This window comes from Peromyscus maniculatus, chromosome 7, assembly GCF_049852395.1.
Source record: "Peromyscus maniculatus bairdii isolate BWxNUB_F1_BW_parent chromosome 7, HU_Pman_BW_mat_3.1, whole genome shotgun sequence".
Classification (NCBI taxonomy): Eukaryota; Metazoa; Chordata; class Mammalia; order Rodentia; family Cricetidae; genus Peromyscus; species Peromyscus maniculatus.
The window spans coordinates 10822585-10831132 of NC_134858.1; the positions used below are offsets into that span (position 1 = coordinate 10822585).

Consider the following 8548-nt stretch of genomic DNA (forward strand, 5'->3'; position numbering starts at 1 on the left):
CACAGATACACACACACACTACACACAACCTTTCTCTGTCCCTCTTACCTTATGCTGGAAACTTTTCAGCTACTTAAAAATGTAAACAATTCTTAAAAGGAAGGAGAGACAAAAGAACAGTCCCCTCCACACAGCCAGTTTACCTGGGCTTTACTAGTGACAAGGACAGACACTTCTTGGAGAGCCTGGCCAGTTAGACCCAGCGCAGGATGCCCCATGCTGCCCTGAGAGGGGCAGGAAAGAGGAGCCATGCAGAGAAGAGGGACAGCCACCTGGAAGATGCTCAAGTCCCACTTTGCTGGGGGTAGAGTGAAGAACGATGCCGAGGGCACACACAGAAACCTGGACTAAGCATGCCCTCTGCAGGTAGAGCTGGGAAATGCACTCACTGTGCAAGAGTGTAGAGAACAGCTGTGTAGGTCCAGGCTGCTCCCTGGTGGCCTGGGATTGCTCAGAGGCTCCACAGTAAAGAGGGCACTGTGGCAGCTTTCAGAGTGCTGTCTGGCCACCTTGACAGAAGTTGGTAGGCTGCCAGAGTCTGGTGGGACTCAACCTTCACTGCATCTATCTCCCGATCTGAGAGCACCCCCTTGCTGTCAGGCATGCCTGGGGACCCCCAGGGGCACTGTCTAGATGCAAATCAGCAAGCGGCTCCACCACCAGCCTTCTCATCTCAGTCAGCCTACCAAGGCGAGGACCGTCAAGGTGGGCAGGCATGCACACTGCTATCCAAGGCTCCAATCCAAAGAAAAGGAAAGGATGGAAATAAGAGGACTTGGGCCCACTATCCCACCGGCCATTCTTAACCCTTTCCATCTCACCCCTGCTGTGTGTCTCCGGAGCTGGACAGGGGAGCAGAAGAAACACTGGGACTCACATAGCTCTGCCCTCTCAGCATGTGCCAGGAGCCAGGCATGGCAGCTCAATCACAGCTGAGGACAAACACTTTGTCCTAGATCTGCAATGCCCTGTGGGCAGCCCTGTTGTTCCCCATCAGCAGGGAACAACCCAGAGAGACTCAGGTCGACTGTGCATATCCCAGCAGGGATGCTCTCTCCACCGAGACCTCCTAGGAACCGAGAGATGCTATTCAAGGGCCTCTGAGTCCCCATCCCATGTGGATGTGTGTGTGTGTGTGTGTGTGTGTGTGTGTGTGTGTGTGTGTGTGTGTGTGTGTGAATGCATACGTAGTAGTCTCTGTGTCTTTTGCAACTGCAGGCAAACACTGTTCACTCTCAGGCCCTGCACAAGGTACAGCCACACACTCAAGAGTGTGCTTGCATCTGCTTGCATCTGCATTGGAGGGTTTCATTCTTTCTCAACTCTGACCTCTGAATTTGCAGGTGTCCACATCCCCACTGTGTGTAAAGGTCACCAACCAAGTCAGCTCCTACTCCTGAGAAAATGAACTATTATGGCTCCCCCCCCCCCCCCCGCAAGCCCATAGGCTCGAATTTAACAAAGGTATTGTTTGGGTGCAGTCATTGTGAGTTAGGATGAAGGACATCTCTCAGGCAGCCAGGCCTTGTCCTCTCCGCCTTCAAGGAAAAGAATATCCTGTTCTGGCCACATTCGGTTGGCCACACCCTGGGCTCCCATCTCTTCTAGGATGCCAAAGAAAGTGCAAGCCCCACTCTTCTTGGAGGTTTCTGCCTGGAAAGAAAATAGACCTTTCTTATGACACTGGGGGAGGCTGGATGGGGCTTCGCCTGTACTGAGTACTGCAGCCTTTGACTTCTTGCTGACAGGGACCCCCGGGCAGGATGGAAAATTTGTGCAAGGTCTGCTGCCAATAAATGACAGAGGAGTCGCAAACACAGTGCTGTCTGGCTTGCAGAAATTAACCAGGGAGGACAAAGGTACAGGTAAGTACAGCTAATGGTGAAATCGATGTACATCCATGCGGACACAGACAATGAGACAGATACGCAGGTAACAGAGTTATGACTATAGGAATCTAGACAGATACAGATGCATGCATCTTCCACCATGCCCAGAGATGAGGAATAATGCCACTGAGACACTGTTCCCTTTCCATCCCAGCCCTCCAAAAGCCCTGGCAGACGTTCCTTGACTCCAGTTCTATGTGCCACAGAAAACGGCATCTTCCCACTCCCCATCAGTCTATGGCCACTGTCAGTCTGCTGTGTTTCCTGGACTAATTGTCCACCCCAGATAAATCACCTTGCTTCTCTTACAAACCTGTGTGGTGCCTAACTTTCCAACTCTTTGCCTAAGATGACAAGAAACACCCGGCCCTGGAGCGTGACTACCAGTGACAACATGCCAGCCTTGATCTGCGGCTATTTAGAGGGGACAGGAAGGTAGACAGGGACCCAGTGACAGGGCAGTCAAGGGAGTCTGGGTGCAGAGGGCAGGACAATGCTCTCTGGCAACCCTTTGGAACTTCTTGCCACTCTTTCCTGAGAAATGTGTCCCCTCCTCTCTTCCCTCCTGATAAATGTGTCCCCTCCTCTCTTCCCTTCAACTCTCTTCTTCTCTTTCTTGTTTTCTCACCCAGAAAACCTCAATTTCATCTTTTCTTCTTCCCCACCGACCCCTGATTCTTCATTCACCGGCTTCCTCTGGTTCCCCACAGCTTAAGAAGGGGAGGCTGGGCCAGCCACAGACTGAAGGATGGGGTCTGGCAAAGGCCTGTGTGCTCTGTTTCATTTCTTCCTCTCTGCATGCTAGCCTCCGAAGATGACACCCTTGTGACTGACTTGTTTGTTCACAGCCTCCCACCGCCAGCCTCTATGAGGGACTCTTGTCCCTGAACTATTTACAGTTGAGAGCAGTGGTCCTCAATCTTCCTAATGTTGTGACCTTTTAATACAGTTCCTCATGTTGTGGTGACTCCAACCATAAAATTGTTTTCATTGCTACTTCAGAACTGTGAGTTTGACACAGTTATGAATCATGATGTAACTATCTTTCCTGGTGATCTCAGGTGACCCTGCACAACCCACAGTTTGAGAACCACTGCTTCAGTGAATCTGTGTAGTTGTGTGGCCACAATTTGGAGCCCTGGAGAAAAACAAATTCAGCTCACAGTCATTAAAATGCCCCAGGCTGCCCTGAGGAATCCCTGTGCAGGCTGTGAGAAGGCACTTAGAACACTGCCTTGGTGTTCTGTTTGAGCTAGGAGACCTGGCCTACCCTTTGAGAACTGTCTGGGAGTTGGGGCGTAAATACTGTTGTCCGCATGTCTAGGGCCATGACTGACTGCCCAGACACATCAGCTACAACTCCCTCCTAGGATGGCACCTTCACTGGCTATATTATTTACTCAGCAGCCATTTGCCCTGTCGCCTGTACTGGGAACTGGGTTGGTGTCAACGGTGCAGGCCCTTGATACTGCTAAGACAATTCAGAAGGGCTGTCCCAGCTTCAGAGCCATGGAGTCTGCTAAATTCGCTATGGCTGTGGCACAGGCCACCTTCATGTCTATCTGTGACCTTCCCTTTCCAAGGCTTTGGTCCTCAGAACCCTGTTTTGTCTTGTTTTTCCAGGTTTTTTTTTTTTTTTTTTTTTTTTTTTGGTGGGTTGCTTCCCTCCTGCTGCCCCTGAGTACTCTGTAAACTTCCTCCGAGTATCCCCCATTAACTCATTTCTCACTCCTCAGTGATTCTCAGGAAGCGTACCCACAAAGTAGGAAATGCCTACGGTCAACCCTGGTTTTGTGATTTAGGACAAGTTTTTAATCTTTCTAAATCTCGTTTGCCACCAGGAGACAAGGGCTTCTATGAGGACTCATTTTTGTATTGTGTGCGAGCATCCAGAGCACTGAGCAAGGGATGCTCCAGCACCCCTTCTGGGATGGCTCTTGAACACACCACACATTCTACTCAGTTCAGGTTTCTACTGCACCAAGTTTTTTTTAATATGTATTTTTCCTCGTGTTTATGAATGCAGCATAGCCCTGAGAAGAATGTCCTCTCCGTAACTCAGATCTGAGAGCTCCGCCCTACATAAAGTCGCCCCCGTCAGAAGACCAGAGAGCTCTGGAGTTAGCTGATTTCAAACACTTCATCAAACCTGGATAATTCATCCTGAAGTTTCCTTACCTGCCTGTGGCCGATCCACCTCTCCATGAATTTCTTCCAATCCCAGCTGCTCCTCAGAAAGCCTCCATCATCCATCCTCCGTCACTAGACAGAGACTGCCCATCATCTGGGCTGGCCTGACCTGCTCAGTCATTGCACTACATAGAATATTCTTCTGGGATATCCAAAACAAGGTGAGCCTCCTTGTCTGGATCTTTTGGAATTTTCTCTCTGGTAACCCGGGCACCAAGCTGTGAGAAACTCATGCTCCAAGAGATGCTGTGTGGGGTGCACTGGTTAACCGTGCCAGTGGGCAGCTGGTGGCAATGGCAGCCAAGTGAGTGGACCTTCCTGGGCATCCTTCCACCTTGGCCTTCAGATGCCTACAGCCCCCCCCAGCTGCCACCTGACTGCAGTTCCATAAGAGCCCCCCCCCCCAAAAGAAGAGCCCTGCTAAGCCCAGAAACCGACAACCAAGAAACGTAATTATGTTGTTTTTAGCCACTAAGGCACAGTTTTTTACACTGGAACCATAATGCCACCTCCTGGGGTGTTCAGAAAATTAAATGAGATAACTCAGGCGAATGGATTAATTCTGTCAGCGATTACTAACCTTTTAAAATGCAATCTGCCTACAAGCTCCAAGTCCTGGACACAGTCAGCACCTCCTAGTCCATGGTTAGTGGGCATCTGTCCCAGACAAGCTTTCTGTGTGGTCATAGATTTTCATAGTTTCATAGTTTCATAATCCAATAATAGTTTTAAGCCCTATCTACTCCAGGAAGAGCAGCAATGGCCATGTCAGAGGCAAACACGTGGGCGTCTCTACAGGGTTTCATATGTACAGTGACAGCAGGAGGAGGCAGGTATTCCCTCTAAGGCCGCCCTCACTGCACACCGCTTACATGAGCTCGGGTACCCGAGCTCTGGAGCCTGCTTCTGGGTTTTCTGGGCACCACCATGTGATTCCGAGTGGCAGTTCTCGGGTGCCCTGGCTCCTTGATCCAGATCCTGAAGTTGGACTCTTGCACACACGTCACTGTCCCTACTGATCTCTTCAAGGAAGGAAGGGAGGGCAGAGGGGAGGGCAGAGGGGAGGGCAGAGGGGAGGGCAGAGGGGAGGGCAGAGGGGAGGGCAGAGGGGAGGGCAGAGGGGAGAGCAGGAGGGAGGGCCTGCCTAACTCTGGAACTGGGCCAGCAGAGGTCTTTCAGGCTATTGCTTAGGTCTTGTTTGTTAACTCATCATTAAGCCCCTAGCTCCCAGAACAACCAAAACAAGACAAAACTGAAAAGAAAAAGAAAAATTACCCTATCGTGTGAAATTCAGAAAAACACCAGCAATGATTCTTTGGGGTCAAGTCTGTTTCAAAAACAACATCAGGGAAAATCAACAGCAGCCCCCTTGGGTTTCCCGCTGACACCATGTTTTTAACAGGCTGGTGATCTCAGAGGCAGGGGAAGCCAGTTATTACAAAACCCTCATGAGTTCACGCTGGGGTCACCAGAGCCCCACCAGCAACAGCTGCTGAGTTTGCGGGGCTATCAGTTCTCCACAGAGAGCTGAGTTTTATGGATTCTTAAAATTATCTTTAAAAACGTCTCGCAGGCGGTACATACAATCACAGGGGTTGAAAATTTTGTGTTTTATTTAACATGTAGGAGAGTTTTGCATACATGGATGGAGCACCATATGTGTGCAGTGCCCATGGAGGCCAGAAGAGGGCGCCAGATCCCTTGAACTGAAATCAAGGACAGGCTAAACAGCCCATGTCCATGCGGGAACTCTAACCCAGGGCCTCAGGAACAACACCGTGTTTTCTTAAGCACTAGATTAGAACTTTTTATTTTAAATGACAGTCGTAAATTCTGTGCCATATTTTGGATTTGGTGCTTTGGTTTGGTTTGGTTTTAGTGTGTGGGTTTTTCGTTTTGAGCAGATTCCTTCATCACCTCCCTGAGTGACCTGGAACCACTCTCAGGGTTTTGGGAGGAGCACCAATCCACACAAGCAGCAGAAAGCTCGCTTCCTTGCGTAGTTGATTCTCTCTAATCACAAATCAGATGTCTTCTCCTCTACCCTCTCTGTTGGTAAGTTTTGCCTAAAACCTGGTAAGGGTTTGATTAACATCTCTTGGAATGCCTGCAATTACAGTTTGCACAAAATGGAGCCGCTCTCTTAACCAGCTTACCGCAATTTTTGTAATTAACAATGTATTTGTATTGTAAGGGGGACTCAATCTGTTTAATCATCTTCAAAGGGTACCTTGTCCTATACAATATCACCAATCCTTTTCTAGGCAGGAAAGGACAGGAAAGTTACGATTATAAAGAAAGCCTTGTAGGGAAAGTGTAGAGTATTTCCTTTGGAATGTACGGGAGGGGACTAAGAATTTAGAGGGGAATGATGCCTTAGAAATGCCTGGAACTCTTGGGGAGATGTTAATGAGTGTGTGCTTTGGGGCAGGAAGGATGGAGTGCAGACAATTCCAGAAGCTGTAGGACAAACCCCAGAAGATAGACAGGGACTTCTGTAGTCTGGGGCAGTGGTGGGTGATTGGAGAGCTGAGCACGTGTATGAATAGGAGCATACAGGATATTCCTCAGAGGGTGGAAGGAGATCCTAGTTAGAGGTGGATTCCAGATTGCCAGGACTAGCATCAAGGGGTTGCAGGAGCAACAGAGTTGGCCGGGAGGCTCAGGACATAAGGGTCCCTGCAGGAATGTGGCTAGTTCATGAGGGCACTAGCCAAAGGGGAAAGCCACGCCTTGGTGAGAGTAGAACCCTGTGTCTGCAGATGGCTTCTCCTTCTTAAAGCAGAAGTGGAGGAACTCTTACAGCATGACTAAAGCTCACTTCAGCCTCTGCTCGGCCCCTTAAAGGCGATGGGTGTGTGGGACTCCTTGGCCATCAGCCTCACTTTCACAGCCTGGTTAGGGGTTCGACTCTCTCATGCTCAGCATAAACACAATAGCATACATGGTGACCTAGTCTGTTCCTAATGGACCCCTTAGAAGAGGGGAGGCTCTGCGTGCATCTCCAGATTTCTCTACATCACTGTCCTATAACCCAAGAACCAGAGTTTGCATTTATTCCTTCATCCCCATCTAGACTTGGTCCAGGATCCAATAGCTTATCTTTGAAACAATATTGTCCGGGGTCTTTCCCTTTCTTTTTATGATCTTGCATTTGCTATGAACCCACACTGTTGTTTATCAAATGTGACGTCTTTCCAGCAGTATAGATGCTTTTGAGTCAGTCCTGCTCCTGGAGGTAGCCCCTCACCCACATCCCTGCAAGTAACTCCAACAAGTCCATCAGTTCACCAAGGTGAACTTCGGTCCATCATGGCCTCTTTATCTGGGGGTGAAATATATGAGAGAAAGCTGAGGTGGCTTTAAGTGTGCATACTGCAGTGTGCGTACTGGAGTGGGGTTGATGCATCAAGACAAGTTCATTAACATCCTGTGCGGCCTTGGGCAAAGCCCAATGACGTCACTAAGGAGCAAACAAACCCAACAGGCACAGGCTTTACTCACCAGTGCTCAGTGACCCCCGGCTGCCAGTCATCATATCAGGAACCTTCTGGAATTGTCTAAGAGAAGATTTGTTATCTTCAGAGATCATAGCATAATTCCCACCTAACATGGCTTCTGGGCCCTAACTTAGAGGAGGGCGTCTCAGCCAGAGTGAGTGTGGCTGACTGTGGAGTGTTGGTTCTGACAGTTTTCTCCAGATCTGAGAAACCAAATGTGGGCTCTAATGAGGTCCTGGAAGAACTGGGGCTGATCGGAGGAAGACTCACACCGAACACAGAACCGGTTAACCTGATGACATTTCCTTCTTTTAACTTGAGAAGCAGAATTGACCACAGACCAACACAGCATTGGCACCTGAGTACATGCATCCCCTCGTCATGCATAAAGCTGAAACACCATTGGAATCACTCCTTTCCCTTTTGCCACAGTAAAGCGCCCTCAAGGAGGTTTGGAGTCTGCTTAGTGGATTCACTCCACAGAGGCAGAGCAGCAGGGGATCCAGACAGGGAGTGGCTGAAGCAGACTAGGAGAGAGGTGTGGGCTAAATCATGACTCAGTGGCATTGGGCTAAGATAACTGGATGCAAATCTATAAATATTCAAAGCAAATTCCCTAGACTTCCTCTGTCCTGCACAGCATGTCTTGGCCTCGCTGTGGCTTTTCAGCTCTTTTTCTGATGGGCCTTGTCTACAGATCTTGGTCTGTATATCTTATGCTCACAACTGGAATATAGCACAGTGGTGTGAGGAGTCAGCTTGGAAGCACAGGACAGGGTGGGGTGGAAGTGGGAGCAGGGGTGTGACCAGCTCTGCCCAAGGCTGCTTTCGGAGGATCACACCAGCAGTGAAAACCCACAGAAATCAGCAAACATCACATGTCAAGGAGGCCCTCCCACACCCCAGAAGGCCAGCTGTGCAGCAGGTACCAACATCATTGGGTGTGAGTGCAATGTATTTCCAACCTTG

At 49.5% G+C, this 8548-nt stretch overlaps 1 long non-coding RNA gene across 1 annotated transcript; it reads left to right on the top strand.

Moving 5' to 3' along the window:
* The first annotated feature begins 1750 nt into the window (after positions 1 to 1750).
* Positions 1751 to 6705, top strand: LOC121831049 (uncharacterized). The gene is made up of 3 exons (XR_006074441.2): positions 1751 to 1865; positions 3916 to 4240; positions 5984 to 6705. It is a non-coding gene; the product is annotated as an uncharacterized LOC121831049 (long non-coding RNA).
* Positions 6706 to 8548: the final 1843 nt, after the last annotated feature.